This window comes from Rutidosis leptorrhynchoides, chromosome 2 (genome assembly GCF_046630445.1).
Source record: "Rutidosis leptorrhynchoides isolate AG116_Rl617_1_P2 chromosome 2, CSIRO_AGI_Rlap_v1, whole genome shotgun sequence".
Classification (NCBI taxonomy): Eukaryota; Viridiplantae; Streptophyta; class Magnoliopsida; order Asterales; family Asteraceae; genus Rutidosis; species Rutidosis leptorrhynchoides.
Window position 1 is genome coordinate 240,621,580 of NC_092334.1, and position 23,201 is coordinate 240,644,780.

A 23,201-nucleotide genomic window follows, 5' to 3' on the forward strand; every position below is an offset into this window, starting at 1 on the left:
GTTGATGTATCCAGCAGGATTGCACGTTCCTGTTCCGCAGGACTCGTTTCTAAGTTTGTTACACGAAATGTAGGGTAAACGAAAACTTAATTGAGTCGGCCGTTCTAAATGGTAGGAAGCGGCTCTAATACGCCCCAAGGTTTCAAAAGATTCAATATTGCGGATATAACCTTTCTCGATTTCCCAAAATGGATTACACCTTTCCAAGGTGCGGTTTCTCAATGTTACGCGGTTACACACTGGGATTTGTGAGGTTTTCATCTAAGTTTAGTATAACGCTTCTGGCGACTACGGATCGTCTCGAGCCCTCCTCGGATTTGAATGATTTCGATTGTTGTTTCTTGATGGAGTTCAGATTTCGGTGGTTGATGCTTTGGTTAAATGAACAGGGGTATGACATTAGCGGTCATATAGGGTTTCGGAAAGTGCGCGTGAACACACGAGTGGTAACTACTGTCGTAAGAGTGATCTACTAAAAGTGACAATACGAGTTTGTGACATGTCTTTCCAAGACGTAAATCGTTCGTTTGCTCGGTTCGTCGGTTTGTGGGTGGTACGCGGTACTCATGTCTAAACGGGTCTCCAAGGTTTCTTGTAAAACTAGAAGTGAAACGAGTATTTCGATACGGAATAATTGACAAAGATACGCCGTGTTGGAATAGAATCTCTTAAGATACGTTTGAACAAGTTAGTTAGGGTTCGAAAAATGTTCGTTAGGACTATTCACCCTCGTGGCGAATACTAATGTAATATGATGAATTTCTCCATCCATGGAGAAATGTTACAAGGAGTTTCTCTAAACGGAAATGCGAACGGTAGAGATAGTAGTGAAATGAGGACTTAGAATAGGATGAGCTTGCATCTCGAGGTTGCCATAACGTGCCTCTAGTTGTCAAAAGTTGAAGTCTGAAAGAGAAACGAGGTAGTACACATAGTTGTATAGTTCGGGGTTGAATAATAGTGGACCGATTATCAGAAACACAAGGGCGTTAAGTCAAAGAAGAGTGAAGTATCGTTGGATTGTGTGTTATCTTAAATTCCAGTAATATCAGACGGTGACGGTGAAATAACAGAGGTATGTAGTGTGGTACGTGATGATGAGAAGTTTGATCGGATCCACAATTTAGTATTCGAATTCTTCGTGTAAAATAATGAATTTTAGTTATGTTGATTTTTGAGTCGAGAGAGTATGCCTTTCGGCGTTCAAGTAGAAATATTTCCATGTTTGAGTTCCATCTGTTGCTATACGATTTTAACTAGAAATGTTGGTGTGAAGAATCACGCTCAAGGCTCGAACACAGAGAGGTTTAAAGTTTTCCTTAGTGAGTTAACGAGTTTAAAAGTCATGTAACACGAGAAAAGTCAGAAATGAATCTTCGGTAATAACAGACGAGATCTAAGATTTTACGAATACAAGTCTGAGTGGGGAGAGTTTCCTGATTACATGTGGCTTGATTTCGAGATTGATTGTAATGCCTTGACCATTAACATTATGGTCTAGAAAATTGGACTTCGTTCAACAGAAATTCTCACTCGGAGAATTTGGTATAAAGTTGCTCTTTTCTCAAAAGTTCGAGCGTAAGATGGTGATGTTGTTCGTTTTCCTTCTTTACTTAAATAAGTTAAGATGTCATCTATAAATACGATAACAGATTAGTCTATATGAATTTGCATACGCGGTTCAAGAGGTTTATGGATACGGGCGAGCCCTAAATAAATCAAGCGGAACTAAGAGAGATTTACAACTAACGTTGCGAGTTCGGAAAGTGGCTTAGGAGACATCGTCTCACTTAACCCCCAATTGATGATAACCGGAACGGAGGTCGATTTGGAACATACGGGATTCATGCAAATAATCATGAGGTCATGGATGCGAGGGAGAGGGTATCGGTTTCCAACCGAAAATTACTCAGTTCACAATAATCTATACAAGATGATGGGGAAACAAATTTTTTTTTTTTTTTTTTTTTTTTTTTTTTTTTTTTTTTTTTTTACGAATAGGTTTCGAGCTCCCTAGTTCTATAGGTGTCAAGTCAAAAGTCTTAACGTATATCCTCCAATAAAATTTATAGGCACACAATATTTTCCGTTGGTCACTTAAATCGTCTAAGTAGTATCTAGGGGAAAAAGTGGAATGTAAAGAGCACGAGTCAAAGACTTGTTTATAAAATGTCTAACGGTAACCGAATCGAATAAACATGAAACGTGAGAATTTCGAGAAGAAACATACCCGTGACTAGTCCATCGTCGTCTCGGGCATCCTAGGCGTTGATGTTGAAAGTTTAACGGCGTGTGTTGGGGTTGATTTTCTTATTTGGGCACGCACTCCTAAAATGTCCCGGTTGGCCACATTCAAAACAAACACCCGTCTTGGGTGCATTGTGCTCCTTTTGAGCGACGGAAGCGGTATTCCTACAATCGTGGGCTACATGGCCACTTCTTTGACACTTCAAGCAAAATGGTTTGCCACATTCGTCTAAATGATGTTTGTAGCACTCGTTACAATACGGTAGGTGTCCGGTATAACCCCTCTTGCCGTCGGAGGTGTAAGGCTTCCTAGCAAGGTTGTTGTTGCTTGATTGGGAGGGTTCCCACTTTCTTTTGTTGCCGCCCGATTTATCCTCGGCCTTAGGTGCCGGAACTACGATTTCGTCAACCGTTTCAATTAGTTGGCGAGCCATGTTCATAGCGGCTTGATGAGTAGTGGGTTTGGATGACATCACCCCTTGTTTGATGCTTTTTGGAAGACCGAGCATGTAGAGCTCAATCCTTTGAGATTCGGGGTTAACAAGATTAGGACACATCAAGGATAGTTCGGCGAAGCGTTGATTATAAGCTTTAAGATCGTTTCCGACCGCTTTCAAAGCTCTTAGTTCTCCCTCAAGCTTTCGGGTTTCTTCGCGCGGAAAATATTCAACAATCATCTTTTCCTTTAGATCGGCCCAAGAGAGGGCATGAGCTTCATCGGTACCCACCGATTGAACATAGGTGTTCCACCATGTTAGAGCAATTCCGGAGAAAGTGTGAGTGGAGTATTTGACCTTGTCTTGGTCCCGACAACCGCTTATGCTAAAGACGGCTTCCGTTTGCTCAAACCATCGGGTGAGCACGACCGGTCCCCCGGTTCCATCAAAAGTGTGAGGTTTGCACCCCATGAAAGCTTTATAGGAGCATCCCTCGTTTGAGTTTCCGGCTCCATTGTTGTTGTTGTTGTTGTTGTTATTATTATTGTTGTTGGATGAGTGACCGGCCATGGCCGCATCTACGGCGGTAGTTATCATCCGTTCGAGAGCTTGTTCGGGAGTTTCATTGCGGCGTACACGACGAGGAGCCATTGTTCCTTCAAGACACAAGAATATCGTTGGTTAGTATTTTCAACAATACTAACCGGAGTATGGAATAAGGATAGAGAGAAAATTTTCCTTGACTCGCCCTAAATTCTTTATGTCATAATGTCGGAACGTCCATGTGAATCACCGTAATATAATCCCGGAAATTATATTACCCTGATTCTCATGTGCATTTAACATTACTTCATAAAGTCAAGGTGGCGCGTCAACAAAATTTATTAACGTAAGATCAAGATCGAATATGAGTTAGATATGATAGAAGAGTTCGAGTATAAATGCACAAATAGTCAAGTAATTCCTACTTCAGTCTATATGCCGGTTGTAGTCTAGATTCACCTATGCACCCTATGACTCGGGGTGGACACAAATGAACTCTAAATCCCTACAACCAAGGCTCTGATACCAACTGTAGCGACAGATGGGGTAGAAACCCACTCAGTGCCTTTCCAGCTAACCGCTTGGTGACCACTGAGTGTACCTCAGACACTGATTTTACGGCCCGCATTTCTGCCAAACTGCCAACCCTCAAATTCCAAGGGATCGCAAGGGGTAAGAGCCAATGCTTCGTCACAGGTAACACTGTGAGAACCCCCTCTACGATTAACCCGCCAAAAAGCATAGTCCGTATGAGTGCCCGGCCTGACAGCCGGCGCGCGTGACTACCTTTACGGCTAAGGTTAAACCAGCTCTGATACCATCTGTAGCGACCCCGACAAATCGTCAAGTGACGGCGTCGGCTACGTGGGTCCCATTACCTGATTATAAGTCTTTAAGATAACGTTTGACCAAAATATGTCGCCTTCATTTCAAAATAAAGATTGTTCCCAAGGTTTACAAGAATTGTTCAACCAATAGTTAAGTTACAACGTTATAATACGAATGAAATCTAGGCGACACGGTTTAAAGTAAAGTCAAAAGACGCTCCATGAAAAGCATGTATACTCGACATCCAATGCAAGTATCAAATAATGAGCGGAAGCATGTATCACATATCGTGCAAGACCTGAGAAAACATAGAAATCTGTCAACGAAAACGTTGGTGAGATCATAAATGTATTTGTAAAAGTATATTTTGAATCACAAGGTTTAGTATCAAGGCGTATACATCTCTAAAGATGTGTTTGTAAACCACAAGATTTAGTATAAAGTGAATATCAAGCGTATACATCCCAAAGGATGTTGTCTGTATCACGAGCACCCAATTACCAAAACTTAACTGAATCTTCCCTCTGAATTTTGAATATAGTGTTAGAACATACACTATGCACGTTGAAATTATATTTCATCCACTAACGGTAGCGAACCGTCTGAATGAGGGTTCGTTAAACCCGTATGGCCACACAACATAATCACTCGCTTACACTTACACCCTGCAAGTGGAACTAATGATAATTGGATTGAGGACTTTTGTTCTAACTCGTCTGTATCTTTGCATTCGTATTTGTGTTCAAAGTATAAAAGTATGAAAAGTATATATACATGTGAAATGTATATAAATATGTAATGTATATGTTTCTCAGCCCACGATTTAAAAGAATAAAAATTGTTGAAAAGGTGGGACTATGATCTCACCTCGAGTGCACGAGTATAAATGTACTTCACAAAGTAAACGTGTGCATGAAAGTTGCTTAGCCTTGACCTAAACAAGTAAGTTATATCAATTAACCGGTTACGACACAAGGTCGGGTGAAATGTGTTCAATTAGTCCTATGGCTCGTTACGACTCGATTAAATATAGCATGTGAATCACGTTGCCAAGTTTCATGCGAGAATCAAGTATAAAGGCATGTTAGAAAGGTTGTATAAGTATTTGGTTAAGTTTGATTAAAAGTCAACTTGGTCGGGTCAAAGTCAACAGAAAAGTCAACGGGGTCGGGTTGGATTTCCGACAATTTTTCTAAGTTATATAATCATATATGAGCATGTTGGTCAAGTTTCATGTTAATCGGAGGTCCGTAGCATAGCAAACATTTTCATGTCAAATGACCAAAACAAACAGCCAGTTTTAGGCTATTGGGACGGCGTCCCATATATCTGGACGGCGTCCTGTTTTGAAGACTGGGACGGCGTCCTGATGAGCTAGACGGCGTCCCGTTTCCAAAGGTGGGACGGCGTCCTGAGGTGCTAGACGGCGTCCAAGGGGGTTTCCAGGCTCTGTTTGCAGAAAACACAAGACACGAGCCAAACTTCAATCAATCCTAGTTTATGATCCGCAAACAATTAAGACATGTATTTTATATCACCGGAAAGCTCTTTCGACAAGGAACACAACTAGATACATTTCCTAAATCAAATTTATCATTTTAGACAACAAAAATCTCGTCGAAAGTTCGTTAAATGTTCCAAAACAAGGTTTCAAGTTCATCAATTGAAATTCAAGTTTCGGGAATCCAATTCATACATATGATATGCCGTTTTGAAGGTAATAAAATGTGTAATACAACTAAACACTTATCAATAACATTAACAAGCTTTCAACGCATCAAAAGTTTGTTTTAAGAGTTGTCAAACCCTAACCAAACCTCAAAATCACTAATCATGTTAATGTAAGGTTTTCGTGTCAATCAATACACCAAAACGAAGCTATTGAAGTAACTAACACTTTGAACACACAAACATTAACATCTAAACACATTTCATCATCCAAAATCAAAGATTAAGCATACACTTTTCATTATCAAGCTAGTTACACCTAAACATCAAGATCGAGCATACAAATCATATATTCATGTTATACACGAGCCATAGACACTAACTAACAACATATCAAGTCAAAAACACGAATTTGAGAAATCTAGAGTTTTAGAAATGTTACCCAAAATCGAAGTGGTTAGCATCAAATCGAAGAGGATGATGAGAGGATCAAGAATATGTAGTCGGATTTGTTGTGAGCTTCCAAGATCAAAATTAGATGATGAATTTGTGTTTGTGTTCTTGAGAGAAAAGGAAGAAAGAAAAAGAGGAAGAAGATGGTGAAATGAAGTGTGTGGTGGTGAGGAGTCACTAGTTAGCCAAGTTTACCCGAGTGGCGAGATTAGTCCCTCAAGTTTGTTGTCGGGTGCGGGAAATAACCAAACGACTATTTTTAAAACGCAAGTTAACGAGAGATGTTATAATTAAATGACGGAATTATTATGAACGTTAGTCAACGGAAACTACGAATTTAAATAACGAAAGGTATTATTTAAAAGAAAAAGACGGTGTTAAAAATAAATTTAACGGAAAAACGCGGGATGTTACATAAGGGTTCTCCTTCTTCTCGTACAATGCGAATTGCATTTTTATAACATACGATCTGCTTTCACCTTCTTCAGCCAGTCCATGCCAACTATTACATCAAAACTCCCTAACTCTACTGGTATCAAATTAATCTTAAATATTTCGCTACCCAGTTTAATTTCTCGATTCCGGCATATATTATCTGCTGAAATTCATTTACTATTTGCTAATTCGAGTAAAAATTTACTATCCAACGGCGTCAATGGACAACTTAATTTAGCACAAAAATCTCTACTCATATAGCTTCTATCCGCACACGAATCAAATAAAACGTAAGCAGATTTATTGTCAATAAGAAACGTACCCGTAACAAGCTCCGGGTCTTCCTGTGCCTCTGCCGCATTAATATTGAAAACTCTTCCGCGGCCTTGTCCATTCGTGTTCTCCTGGTTCAGACTATTTCTAATAATGTGGCCCGGTTTTCCATATTTATAACAAACTACATTGGCATAACTTGCTCCGACACTACTTGCTCCGCCATTATTCGTTCCGACACCATTTGTTCCTTTCGTTCTGTTAACCCCAGGTCCGTAGACCTCACACTTCGCCACGCTATGACCATTTCTTTTACACTTGTTGCAAAATTTGGTGCAGAACCCCGAGTGATACTTTTCAAACCTTTGGCATAGCTGCTTCTGATTGTTGTTGTTGTTGTTGTTGTGATTGTTATTGTTGTTGGGATGATTGTTGTTGTTGTTGTTGTTGTTGTTGTTGTTGTTGTTGTTGTTGTTGTTGTTGTTGTTGTTGTTGTTGTTGTTGTTGTTGTTGTTGTTGTTGTTGTTGTTGTTGTTGTTGTTGTTGTTGTTGTTGTTGTTGTTGTTGTTGTTGTTGTTGTTGTTGTTGTTGTTGTTGTTGTTGTTGTTGTTGTTGTTGTTGTTGTTGTTGTTGTTGGGCCGTTTGTTGTAGTTGCGATTGATGTTGCGATTGTTGGGATAATTGTTGCGATTATTATTGTAATTGCTGTTGTTGTTGTATTGGTGATTTTTATCACCGTTTTCCTCCCACTTTCTTTTGACTTGCTTCACATTGGCCTCTTCAGCCGTCTGTTCTTTAATTCTTTCCTCAATCTGGTTCACTAGTTTGTGAGCCATTCTACATGCCTGTTGTATGGAGGCGGGCTCGTGTGAACTTATATCTTCTTGGATTCTTTCCGGTAATCCTTTCACAAACGCGTCGATCTTCTCTTCCTCGTCTTCGAACGCTCCCGGACACAATAGGCACAATTCTGTGAATCGTCTTTCGTACGTGGTAATATCAAATCCTTGGGTTCGTAACCCTCTAAGTTCTGTCTTGAGCTTATTGACCTCGGTTCTGGGACGGTACTTCTCGTTCATCAAGTGCTTGAATGCTGACCACGGTAGTGCGTACGCATCATCTTGTCCCACTTGCTCTAGATAGGTATTCCACCATGTTAACGCAGAACCTGTGAAGGTATGCGTAGCGTACTTCACTTTGTCCTCTTCAGTACACTTACTTATGGCAAACACCAATTCGACCTTCTCGGTCCACCGTTTCAATCCGATCGGTCCTTCGGTTCCATCAAATTCCAAAGGTTTGCAGGCAGTGAATTCTTTGTAGGTGCATCCTATACGATTTCCTGTACTGCTAGATCCAAGGTTATTGTTGGTATGTAGCGCAGCCTGTACTGCGGCTATGTTTGAAGCTAGAAAAGTACGGAATTCCTCTTCATTCATATTCACGGTGTGTCGAGTATTCGGTGCCATTTCCTTCAAAATAGTCAAATGGAACAAGTTAATCATACAGAATATTAAGAGTAGTTAATAGTATTTCGTAGCATAATATGAACTCATTTATAAAAGCTTTTTCTTCATATTAGCGTTTTATAAGTTTAAATTCGGGTAGTACCTACCCGTTAAGTTCATACTTAGTAGCTAATATACAATTTAACTACTACAATTCTATATGAAAAACTGATTATAATAATATTTCGCGTTCAAACTTTTATACAATATTTTACAAACTTACAATACCGCTTATTTTACATAAAGCATGAAATATAGCACACAATAACTTTGATACAAGATAGTTGTGAAGATAATTCTAGCTAGTACACAAGTCGTTCAGCAAAGGCAATAAAGACACGTAATTCATACGTCCAGAAACAAGTCATGCATTCTGGTTTTACTAGGACTACTTCCCATCCTTGATCTTGTGGAACATAACCGTTATGGCCGTTGATAAGACAGCGTGTTGTAACGTCGTCAAAGGGACGAGGGTTACGTAATGACCAACAGTCTCGTAATAACCTAAAAACCTCATTTCTTACCCCAATTACCGACTCCGTCACTTGTGGGAACGTTTTGTTTAATAGTTGTAGCCCAATGTTCTTTTTCTCACTTTGGTGAGAAGCGAACATTACTAACCCGTAAGCATAGCATGCTTCTTTATGTTGCATGTTAGCCGCTTTTTCTAAATCATGAAGTCCTATATTCGGATACATTGAGTCAAAATAATTTCTTAACCTGTTGCGTAAAATAGCATTTGGGTTCCCCGCAATATATGCATCAAAGTAAACACATCGTAACTTATGGGTTTCCCAATGTGATATCCCCCATCTTTCAAACGAAAGTCTCTTATAAACCAAGACATTCTTGGAACGTTCTTCGAATGTCTTACAAACTGATTTTGCCGTAAATAGTTGTGCTGAAGAATTCTGACCGACTCTAGACCAGATTTCATCAATCATGTCTCCGGGTAGGTCTCTTAAAATATTGGGTTGTCTATCCATTTTATGTTTTTATACTGTAAAATAGACAAGAGTTAGATTCATAAAAAAAAAATACTTATTAATACAAGCAATTTTTACATATATCATAAAGCATAAGCACACTATATTACATATATTACACCACACGAATACAACTATCTTATTCCGACTTGCTCGTTTCTTCTTCTTCGGTTTTGATTCGTTTTTCCAAGTTTCTAGGGATATATGATGTTCCCCTAATACGAGCTGTCGTTTTCCACAACGGTTTAGAAAAACCTGGTGGTTTAGAGGTTCCCGGGTCATTGTTACAACTTAAGAGCTTCGGGGGTTGACGATACATATAAAGTTCATCGGGGTTGGAATTAGATTTCTCTATTTTTATGCCCTTTCCCTTATTATTTTCTTTTGCCTTTTTAAATTCAGTTGGGGTAATTTCTATAACATCATCGGAATTCTCGTCGGAATCCGATTCATCGGAGAATTGGTAATCCTCCCAATATTTTGCTTCCTTGGCGGAAACACCATTGACCAGAATTAACCTTGGTCGATTGGTTGAGGATTTTCTTTTACTTAACCATTTTATTATTTCCCCCACCGCCTATTTCCTCCTCCGGTTCCTCCTCTTCCGGTTCTAATTCTTCTTCCGGTTCTGATTCTTCTTCCGGTTCTGATTCTTCTTCCGGTTCTTCTTCGGGAACTTGTGAATCAGTCCAATATATATTCGACTCTTCGTTATTATTAGGTGAGTCAATGGAATTTGTGCTAGAGGTAGACATCTATCACACAATATCAAACATGTTAAGAGATTAATATATCACATAATATATACATGTTAATAATATATAGTTTCCAACAAAAATGTTAAGCAATCATTTTTAAAGAAAACACGATCGAAGTCCAGACTCACTAATGCATCCTAACAAACTCGATAAGACACACTAATGCAAATTTCTGGTTCTCTAAGACCAACGCTCGGATACCAACTGAAATGTCCCGTTCTTATTGATTAAAAACGTTCCATATTAATTGATTTCGTTGCGAGGTTTTGACCTCTATATGAGACGTTTTCAAAGACTGCATTCATTTTTAAAACAAACCATAACCTTTATTTCATAAATAAAGGTTTAAAAAGCTTTACGTAGATTATCAAATAATGATAATCTAAAATATCCTGTTTACACACGACCATTACATAATGGTTTACAATACAAATATGTTACATCGAAATCAGTTTCTTGAATGCAGTTTTTACACAATATCATACAAACATGGACTCCAAATCTTGTCCTTATTTTAGTATGCAACAGCGGAAGCTCTTAGTATTCACCTGAGAATAAACATGCTTAAAACGTCAACAAAAATGTTGGTGAGTTATAGGTTTAACCTATATATATCAAATCGTCACAATAGACCACAAGATTTCATATTTCAATACACATCTCATACGTAGAGATAAAAATCATTCATATGGTGAACACCTGGTAACCGACATTAACAAGATGCATATATAAGAATATCCCCATCATTCTGGGACACCCTTCGGATATGATATAAATTTCGAAGTACTAAAGCACCTGGTACTTTGGATGGGGTTTGTTAGGCCCAATAGATCTATCTTTAGGATTCGCGTCAATTAGGGTGTCTGTTCCCTAATTCTTAGATTACCAGACTTAATAAAAAGGGGCATATTCGATTTCGATAATTCAACCATAGAATGTAGTTTCACGTACTTGTGTCTATTTTGTAAATCATTTATAAAACCTGCATGTATTCTCATCCCAAAAATATTAGATTTTAAAAGTGGGACTATAACTCACTTTCACAGATTTTTACTTCTTCGGGAAGTAAGACTTGGCCACTGGTTGATTCACGAACCTATAACAATATATACATATATATCAAAGTATGTTCAAAATATATTTACAACACTTTTAATATATTTTGATGTTTTAAGTTTATTAAGTCAGCTGTCCTCGTTAATAACCTACAACTAGTTATCCACAGTTAGATGTACAGAAATAAATCGATAAATATTATCTTGAATCAATCCACGACCCAGTGTATACGTATCTCAGTATTGATCACAACTCAAACTATATATATTTTGGAATCAACCTCAACCCTGTATAGCTAACTCCAACATTCACATATAGAGTGTCTATGGTTGTTCCGAAATATATATAGATGTGTCGACATGATATATCGAAACATTGTATACGTGTCTATGGTATATCAAGATTACATAATATACAATACAAGTTGATTAAGTTATGGTTGGAATAGATTTGTTACCAATTTTCACGTAGCTAAAATGAGAAAAATTATCCAATCTTGTTTTACCCATAACTTCTTCATTTTATATCCGTTTTGAGTGAATCAAATTGCTATGGTTTCATATTGAACTCTATTTTATGAATCTAAACAGAATAAGTATAGGTTTATAGTCGAAAAAATAAGTTACAAGTCATTTTTGTAAAGGTAGTCATTTCAGTCGAAAGAACGACGTCTAGATGACCATTTTAGAAAACATACTTCCACTTTGAGTTTAACCATAATTTTTGGATATAGTTTCATGTTCATAATAAAAATCATTTTCCCAGAATAACAACTTTTAAATCAAAGTTTATCATAGTTTTTAATTAACTAACCCAAAACAGCCCGCGGTGTTACTACGACGGCGTAAATCCGGTTTTACGGTGTTTTTTGTGTTTCCAGGTTTTAAATCATTAAGTTAGCATATCATATAGATATAGAACATGTGTTTAGTTGATTTTAAAAGTCAAGTTAGAAGGATTAACTTTTATTTGCGAACAAGTTTAGAATTAACTAAACTATGTTCTAGTGATTACAAGTTTAAACCTTCGAATAAGATAGCTTTATATGTATGAATCGAATGATGTTATGAACATCATTACTACCTCAAGTTCCTTGGATAAACCTACTGGAAATGAGAAAAATAGATCTAGCTTCAAAGGATCCTTGGATGGCTTGAAAGTTCTTGAAGCAGAATCATGACACGAAAACAATTTCAAGTAAGATTTCCACTCGAAATAAGATTGTTATAGTTATAGAAATTGAATTAAAGTTTGAATATGATTATTACCTTGTATTAGAAAGATAACCTACTGTAAGTAACAAAGGTTTCTTGATCTGGGATGATTACTTGGAATGGATTTAGAAAACTTGGAAGTAAACTTGCAATCTTGGAAGTATTCTTGATTTTATGAAACTAGAACTTTTAGAATTTATGAAGAACACTTAGAACTTGAAGATAGAACTTGAGAGAGATCAATTAGATGAAGAAAATTGAAGAATGAAAGTGTTTGTAGGTGTTTTTGGTCGTTGGTGTATGGATTAGATATAAAGGATATGTAATTTTGTTTTCATGTAAATAAGTCATGAATGATTACTCATATTTTTGTAATTTTATGAGATATTTCATGCTAGTTGCCAAATGATGGTTTCCACATGTGTTAGGTGACTCACTTGGGCTGCTAAGAGCTGATCATTGGAGAGTATATACAAATAGTACATACATCTAAAAGCTGTGTATTGTACGAGTTCGAATACGGGTGCATACGAGTAGAATTGTTGATGAAACTGAACGAGGATGTAATTGTAAGCATTTTTGTTAAGTAGAAGTATTTTGATAAGTGTCTTGAAGTCTTTAAAAAGTGTATGAATACATATTAAAACACTACATGTATATACATTTTAACTGAGTCGTTAAGTCATCGTTAGTCGTTACATGTAAATGTTGTTTTGAAACCTTTAGGTTAACGATCTTGTTGAATGTTGTTAACCCGTTGTTTATTATAACAAATGAGATGTTAAATTATTATATTATCATGATATTATGATATATAATATATCTTAGTATGATATATATACAGTTAAATGTCGTTACAACGATAATCGTTACATATATGTCTCGTTTCGAAATCATTAAGTTAGTAGTCTTATTTTTACATATGTATTTCATTGTTAATACACTTAATAATATATTTACTTATCATTTAACATAATTAACCAAGTGTACCAATATCTTAATATGATTCATATGTACCTAGTAAGACGTTGTTATAATGATAATCGTTATATATATCGTTTTCGAGTTTCTTAAATTAATAGTCTCATTTTTATGTATATAACTCATTGTTAAAATACCTAATGAGATACATACTTATAATAAAATCATTTTAACTATATATATAACCATATATATATCATCGTATAGTTTTTACAAGTTTTAACGTTGTGAATCACCGGTCAACTTGGGTGGTCAATTGTCTATATGAAACCTATTTCAATTAATCAAGTCTTAACAAGTTTGATTGCTTAACATGTTGGAAACACTTAATCATGTAAATAACAATTTCATTTAATATATATATATATAAACATGGAAAAGTTCGGGTCACTACACCAGGATTGCCGCGCCGCGGCATTGGTCGTGTGTTGGTACCTGGTCAGTCTCAATTGTTCAAATCCCAAATCAAACTCTTTCAAGCATATTTTACAAACCGCTAACACTTAGAACTCGCACCTTATGTCGTTAGAAAGCTAATTTGACAAGGAACCCAACTAAACATATTTCACCAACCGAAAACATTATTTGCAATAATCGACTTTTCAAATCAAATGATCAATCAATGCACACATTTAATGCTTCAAATTTTACAAGTGCACATTTATGATTCGGGCATTTAATGCATACATAAAACACGCCGTTTTGTAGATAATCAAGCATAAAATACAACTAACTACTTACTAACAATAATTCATGGCTTTCAATGCATTAAATGTTCACATTCAATTCTATCAAACCCTAACCAACAACATCAAAATCACTAATCATGTTTATGAAGTTTTCTAAAACAACCTACACATCAAATTGAAGCTAGTGATGTTAGGAACACATTTAATACATGAATTTATAACATTTAACATCATTCAAACAATCAAATCACCAAATCAAACACACCAAAGTTTATGTTCATGCTAGTTACTTCAAATAACAAAATCGAACATATAAATCATATATTCATGTTAGACTTGAGCCATAGACACTAATTAACAACTTTATAAGTTAAAAACATCAAGAACACAAAATCTAGTGATTTTAGAAAGTTACCCAAACTTGATGAAATCGGTATGGAATCGAAGAGGAAGTTGCAAGGATTCCAAATATATAATTTGTTTTGTGAGACACACGCTAGCTTGGATTTAGATGATGATTCTTTTGTTTGGAGAATTGAAAGAAAAATGGAAAGTATGAAGAGAAAAGGAAAAATGAAAATGAAAAAGATGAATGGATGGGAGTGGTTTGACCACTTTGACCTAGTCAAAAGTTTGGTCACATGGCAAGATTGGTCCCTCAAGTTTTAATCGGGTGCGTGAATTACCTAAGCGAGATAATTTAAAACGCGTATTAATGGGAGGTGTTATAAACATATAACGGACTTTAAATAATTAAACGGAAAAGTAAACGGAAAAGACGGGATGTTACAAGCTGTAAAGAAGATGTTGATGTGTATATGAATATTAAAAGCATGATAAATACGATGCACTTCTTGTGATCACTTGATTCATGGTCCACTATCCCAATTGACACTATATTTAAACTCTAATGCTGCTGGCTCGTGATATTTATACCCATAATTTTTTTTTACCAAAATACAATTTGGGCTGAGTCCTTGTTGGGTTATTTATCGAGCCTAACAGCCATTTTCTCTTGGGCTGAAACGAGGAAAGTGAATGATGATACAGTGGTATGTTGATACGTGAAATGATGATGGTGATGATGATGGAACTGTGAGGTGATGATGATGATTATGTTGACAAAACAACGGATTATGAGAAGCTTAATGATAATGATGATCGTGAAGCTGTGATCATGATATGATCACAATTATGTTATGATTAAGTTATGATGATGATGATGGTTAATATTATGATGAAGATTAGCGAATGGGAGATACATGTATGATGGTGAAGACATAAATAATAATGATGATGGTGATAACACATAAAATGATAGATATATGATGATGATTATGTAGATGATGATCACGATATGGTTATATAGCATTAAGATGTAAATTAAAAGAAAAAGAGGAAATGGAAGAATGGTTATGGGTGCTATCGATTTAGCGAGAGGTCGAGGGTTTGAGCCTGTTCAAGGGCCTATTTTTTTTAAAGCCATTTTAAACACTTTTAAGGTAGTATCTTATTCATATTATTATTATTATTATTATTATTATTATTATTATTATTATTATTATTATTATTATTATTATTATTATTATTATTATTATTATTATTATTATTGTCACATCATTATTAATATAAGTATTATTATTATTATTATCATTTTATTAAAATTATCATTAATATTAAAATTATCATTATTATCATTATTAGAATTATCATTCAAAGTATCATTTTAAATATTATCGTTATTATTATTAGTTTTATCATTAGTAATATTATTATTATTATTATTATTATTATTATTATTATTATTATTATTATTATTATTATTATTATTATTATTATTATTATTATTATTATTATTATTATTATTATTTTCAAATCTAATTATTATTATTATTACTATCATTATCTTATTATTATTTTTACAAACAAAAGAGATCTAAATATAAATATATATTTATTACATACATCATAAGTATACTAATATTAGATTTTAGATATATTAAATAATATAATATTATTTATATTAATATCACATTTATTAAAGTATATATATCATATAAGTATTATAACAACTAATAAGGATTAATATAATTATATATAAGGATATTAATCTATATATATTATAAAATATATATAAACTTAGTTGATTAATATTACAATGTGTTAATATATATAATTGATATAGGTTCGTGAATCGGAGGTCAACCTTGCATTATTCAGTTCCGTCGTATGCATATTTTTACTATAAAATATCGTATTGTGAGTTTCATTTGCTCCCCTTTTAAATGCTTTTGCAATATATATATTTTTGGGACTGAGAATATATGTGCTACTTTTATAAATATTTTACGAAATAGACACAAGTAATCGAAACTACATTCTATGGTTGGATTATCGAAATTGAATATCACCCTTTTAGTTTGGTAGCCTAAGAATTAAGGAACATACCCCCTAATTGACGTGAATCCTGAAGATAGATCTTTGGGCCTAACAAACCCCATCCTGGTTATGGATGCTTTAGTACTTCGATTTTATATACAGATGAGTGTACCTGTATATATGGGGATATTCTATATGCATTTGTTAATGTCGGTTACCAGGTGTTCACCATATGAATAGATTTTTATATATATGAGTGTTCCTGTATTATAATTTTTGCAGATGAGTGTTCCTGCAGTTAACTATGAAATGAAATCGCGTGGTCTATTAAAATGATGGAAATGATTGATTACGATAAACTAATGAACTCACCAACCTTTAGGTTAACACTTTTAAGCATGTTTATTCTCAGGTATTAAAGAAATCTTTCGCTGTGCATTTGCTCATTTTAATGATATTACTTGGAGTCATTCATGGCATATTTCAAAAGACGTTGCATTCGAGTCGTTGAAGTCAACAAGATTATTATTAAGCCATTTATGATTTGAATATATTATGAAAGAGTATGCATGCCTATCAACTTTCGATGAAAATGAAAGTTTGTCTTTTAAAAACGAATGCAATATTTGTAAAATGTATCATATAGAGGTCAACTACCTCGCGATGTAATCAACTATTGTGAATCGTTTATAATCGATATGAACGGGGCATTAAATCTGCCGCCATCCGCCGCAACCGCGGCCGCCACAGGTACGGCCACCACTTCTCATGTGTTTCGATTTCCATTGAAGAGTTTTTCGTTATTTTGTCGTTATGATTTTACTCGAGTTAATTAGAAGATGTTTCAACGAGAAGAAGATCTAATAATCTTCTCAACTTTTCATTAATTGCATTCGATCTTATCGATCAAAGTAAAATATTTGGAATAGAATGGGGGAATATTCTAAGAGTTTCCTTTATTATTGTTTTGTCTGTAACATCCCGCATGTTTTCGTTAAATTTATTTTTAACACTGTCTTTTTTTTAATAATATCTTTCGTTATTTAAATTCGTAGTTTCCGTTGACTAACGTTCATAATATTCCCGTTATTTAATTTTAACATCACTCGTTTACTCGAGCGTTTTTCTTTTAGAATATTCGTTTGGTTTATTTCCCGCACCCGCTTTGAAACTTGAGGGACCAAAATTGGCTAGGGGATAAACTAGTTGACTAGGTCAACTAGTCAACCATTCATCCCCACCACTCATTCAACCTCCTCATCTCTTCTCTCTTTTCTCTCTTCCATTTTTGAACTCAAACACCCATTTCACTAAATCATCATCCAAATCCGAATCAAGAAGCAAACATCAAAACAAATTACATTTTCTTGATCCTCTCTTCATCCTCTACATTTTGGTACCAATTTCATCTCCTTTGGGTAACATTTCTAAAACTCTAGATTTCTCTAAATTCGTGTTTTTAACTTGAAATGGTGTTAGTTAGTGTCTATGGCTTGTGTCTAGCATGAATATATGATTTATTTGTTCGATTTGTTGTTTTGGGTAACTAGTATGAACATTTGAAATGGGTGTGCTTAATCTTTGATTTTGGATGAGTTAATGTTGTTAAATTGTGTTACTAGTATCACTAGCTTCGTTTTGATGCGTAGGTTGATTAGGAAAACTTCAAACACATGATTATTGATTTTTGTGAATTTTGGTTAGGGTTTGATAGACTTAAAACGAACTTTTGATATTTTGAATGCCATGAAATGTTATTAGTAAGTGTTTAGTTGTAATGTATGTTTCATTACCTTCAAAACGGCATATCATATGTGTGAATTGGATTCCCGAATCTTAAAATGTATTTCATAAACTTGAAACTTTGATAACGAGCTTTAAATGATCATTCGACGGGAACTCGATTATTGTAAATGATATTTTTGTGTGATGAAAAGTGTTTAGTTGTATTCCTCGTTAAATTACCTTTCCAACGATGTATGGTATGCGTTTTAAGTGTTTACGGTTCATTTGTTGTGTTAAAATGAGTTTTGGCTCGTGACTTGAACACTTGCACCAGCCCAGGTACCAGCTCCCGTTGAGTGTCGCGGCGCAGCCATCCTTGGTCGCGGCGCGGCATTAGGCGTGTTTGGATTCTGATCAAACTTACACTTTTACGAAAAATGTTTGCTATGCTACGCACCTCCGATTCACATGTAACTTATTCTAACATGCTTATATATGATTAAAAACCTCAGAAAAATAGTTCGGGACCCGACCCGAACGTGTTGACTTTTTGTTGACTTTGACTTTGATCGAGTTTGACTTTTAGTCAAACTTAACTAAAAACTTATGCAATCGTTCTAATCTTCTTTTAAACTTGATTCTTGCATGAAACTTGGCAACGTGATTCACATGCTATACTAATCGAGTCGTAACGAGCCATAGGACTAATTGAACACATTTCGCCCGACCTTGTGTCGTAACCGGTTAATTCATACAACTTACTTGTTTAGGTCAAGGCTAAGAAACTTTCATGCACACATTTACTTTGTGAAGTACATGTATACTCGTGCACTCGAGGTGATATCATAGTCCCATCTTTCAATAACTTTTATACTTTAAATCATCGGATGAGAAACATATACAGTTTTATACTACATACTTTTATGCTTTGAACACAAGTACGAAGAAACAAACATTCCACAGCGAGTTTGAACAAAAATCCTCAATTCGATTATCATTAGTTACACTTGCCGGGTGTAAGCGAGAACTTATGTTGTATGGCCATACGGGTTTGACAATCCCTCATTCGGACGGTTCGCTACCGTTATGCGGATGAAATATATTTTCGAGAAATAGTGTATGTTCTAACACTATTGTGATGGGGTTCTATGAAAGGAAAGTTAAGACTTGATAATTGGGTGCTTGCGAACATACTTTTGGAATGCAAACGATTTAGATAATCAACGTTATGGAAATACTAAATCTTGTGGTTCAAAAAATAACGTTTACAAATACACCTATGATTTCACCAACGTTTTTCATTGACAGTTTTCTATATGTTTCTCAGGTTCATACTTGGCTATTTGATACATGCTTCCGCATACACTCATACTTGCTTGGGGTCAAGCATACATGCATACACTTTGATTACTTGCTTGGAGTCAAGCATACATGCATACGCTAGTGATAGCACCTTTGGATTCAAACAAATGTTTACATACTTACGCTATTTATAGCAACTGTGATTTTCAACTTATGTCGCAAGTTATTTCATTTATACTTTATAACTTTTGTAAACTCAAACTTGTTGTCGAACCGTTTGGTAAACTTTAACTTTGTAAGTCTTGTACGTTTCAAATGAATGCGACATAATTTTGGTCAAACGCGTCTCATTTAGGGACTATGACCAAGCAACGGGACCTAAGTTAACGGCGCCGTCAATGACGATTTTGTCGGGTCGCTACATTGTCGAATGTCGAATACCATACCACTTCACATTAGATTTGTTACCAAAATGCACCTTTTGTTTTTTTTTTCTTTCGAATTTCTTATTATCTCCTTTTGATACTGATTATTAATTATTATAGGCATGCTTGCTGATATTACAAAAACCCTAGCAGATGTTACTATATGCTCATGTGCGGTGAGTCAATCGGGTAAAAATATTGTTATTGAGTTTTCTTTATTTTTGAGTGAATAAGGTGGCAAAATGGGTAAGGGTTTTAAGATGGCCAGGGTTTCGTGGTGTTTAACTAGAAATATGTACTAAATGTGATTACGAAAGTTACATTGTACTGAGATATTTTGTCTTTGATTTTGCAGGAGGAGGACAAACCAAACAGAGTCGTGTGTTCAAACTTACATTTTACTGGAAGCACAGAAGTTTACATGAATGGTTGAGAAATTACAAAAGTCGAATTGAGAGTATTAAAGGTCTGTTCGAACAGCTGCTTTGTAGGAATTTTTTTGCTAACCCTAAAATGCTACGGTTTCTTTTTTCTTCGTTTATTGCAATTAAGATACATGCTTAATGTTTCATTGTTTGAATCCTTTGACTCAGTTTGTTTTATTTATTTTATTGTATGCAAGAAGATTATAATAACATGAGTTCAATTTGTGTAATATGTATTTCAGGTCATCAGTCTATTTTAATCTATGTTCAAACCTCTCCAACTGTTCCTCTAAAACCATTGTTAGGTTCTACCAGATTTTTAGTTTAGTACTATAACCTGCTATTTTGGTTAGAAAACTTGATGTAAATATTGATGTCACTTTTAGTTACCTGCTCGGTTGGCTTAATAACTTTATGTAAGTATTAATGTAAATATTAGCTATCTTAACGACTATTTTAATTACAGCCAGGTGCTATTACAATAAAGTGTGCCCAGGTTGAATGGCAAAGGTTTCATATTGTGTTGATGTAGTTGCTAATTGCAAGAGGTACACAAGAACGTGTGTGTCAAAATGGATCACATTTTATAGTAACCACCATGTTTAACATCTACATAATATTGCCTACTACCATGTACAATATGTAATTCTCTTAAAGTTTATGTTATTGAAACATGAAAGACTATCGAGGCAAAAGTCTTTTGAAAATGGGTTGCTAGAAATCTACCAAATGAAACTCCTACCGCCTAATGGTGCATGCCATTGGATGTAATGGTAAGGTTTATCAAGTTCACTTACTATAGTGTAATGGTTATCTAAGTTTTCTTTCAGCTAAACTCGCCTAGTTTGTCACTGGAAGTTTATATCATCTTTAATATTTTTTCTACTCAATGGTAATTTGAGGGTTTTTATTTTGTTTTTTGTTTGATTTTTTTTCTCTTTTGCTATGTTACATTATTTCACATTATATACATACTAATAAATGTTGTAAGTGTCATCTTATGGTTTGTTTTAATATTTTTTTTTTGAACAGCGATTGGGATCACCCGAGGGGAACATTATGATTTGTTTTAAAATTAAAAGACCATCATCGACTTTTAGGTTTATGCTCCTAATTCGTTGTTTAAATATATAATATGTCCATGTTTATACAATTTTTAAACAAATTGCAGGAATAAGGTGAAACATGTACGCGATCATAAGACGACCTGTGTATGAGGTAAAAGCCACATATCTTTTGCGTGTTATCTTGATTTTTTAATTTTCGAAATGGATGATGATATAGTTATGTTTTCAATTGATTAGTTGATAATATAGGTGATCAAGCATTGAATAATTAGGTCGGGTTTGGTCCATGCTTGACATCATTGAAAGGGGATTTAAGGGTCAATTGAGTTTAACTCTCCGGTCCGGAGTACCGTGAATAACCCCTTGCGAGATGATGATCTCAACAGGGGTGGTTAAACATAGACCCACAATCGGCGGGTAGTCCGGTCATTGATGGCTCGCATTAGGTTGTAGGATTTATGTTCAAGGAACGCTACCTGTATATCAAGGATATCTAGTGTAATGCTGAGTCCGGTGGCGCGGGTATAAGTCCGGTAGCGCAGGTAAAGGTGGCGCTATGTAAATAGTGCGACTACTCCGTACATAGATACTAAAAAATAGTATATGTGTAACTTCCCAACACAGACCAACCTGCTGCTTTGTGATTCGAGTCCGTTACTTATAGCTACAGTGCTGTTCGTTCATTGGAGCCACGTGTTCCATGTTGCTTTCTTGTCTGCACTATCTAGCTATTCCCTGGAGGGGACCAGGAAACAATACTATCTCCTTTTTCGCTGGATGTCGGACCTTGTACAGAAATCGTTGCAAGTACAGGACACGTCATCCTCATGCAATGCGCCATCCCCTAGATGGCGCACCCAGCGCACATTTACTTGCGCCAGAAGTACTATAGCGCAGAAGATATATGCACAAGGTGCAAGTGTGATGCGCAACACGAGCCAATCGGGTATGCGTATCATTAAGTCCCCCCAGTTCGATATTATGCGCAAGTATTGTGCATGTTGTCGAACTCAACTGCTATCAATCTCCATAACAGGTGTGACGTGACAACCGTCACATCACCTGTCTCGTTGCATTAAATTCTATCTACTTTTCCTGTGCTTCTGACACGTGTACGGTCAAGATCCGTTGTGGCCATCTCTTCTTCTATAAATAGAACTTTCCTCTTTCACTTTTCACTTTTCTTGCTTCTCTCTGACATGGCTTATCGCGCTGATTTTTCCAATGTTGGCTCTATTCCTTCGACCATTTCCGCCGAGTATGTGGAGCATATCGCAAAACGCTATCCTCCTATGGGATCCCTATCGCCCGTCGTTCCTGGATATTCAGACCGGGCCAACCGTGCCCCTAGAGGAAAGGTGGCTGTTTATAGTGTAGTTTTTGAGCGGGGAAATATGCGCATTCTGTAGTGACCCGAACTTTTCCATGTTTATATATATTAATTGAGATTGATATTTACATGATTAAATGTTTCCAACATGTTAAGCAATCAAACTTGTTAAGACTTGATTAATTGAAATATGTTTCATATAGACAATTGACCACCCAAGTTGACCGGTGATTCACGAACGTTAAAACTTGTAAAAACTATATGATGACATATATATGGATATATATATAGTTAACATGATACTATGATAAGTAAACATATCATTAAGTATATTAACAATGAACTACATATGTAAAAACAAGACTACTAACTTAATGATTTTTAAACGAGACATATATGTAACGATTATCGTTGTAAAGACATTTAATGTATATATATCATATTAAGAGATATTCATACATGATAATATCAT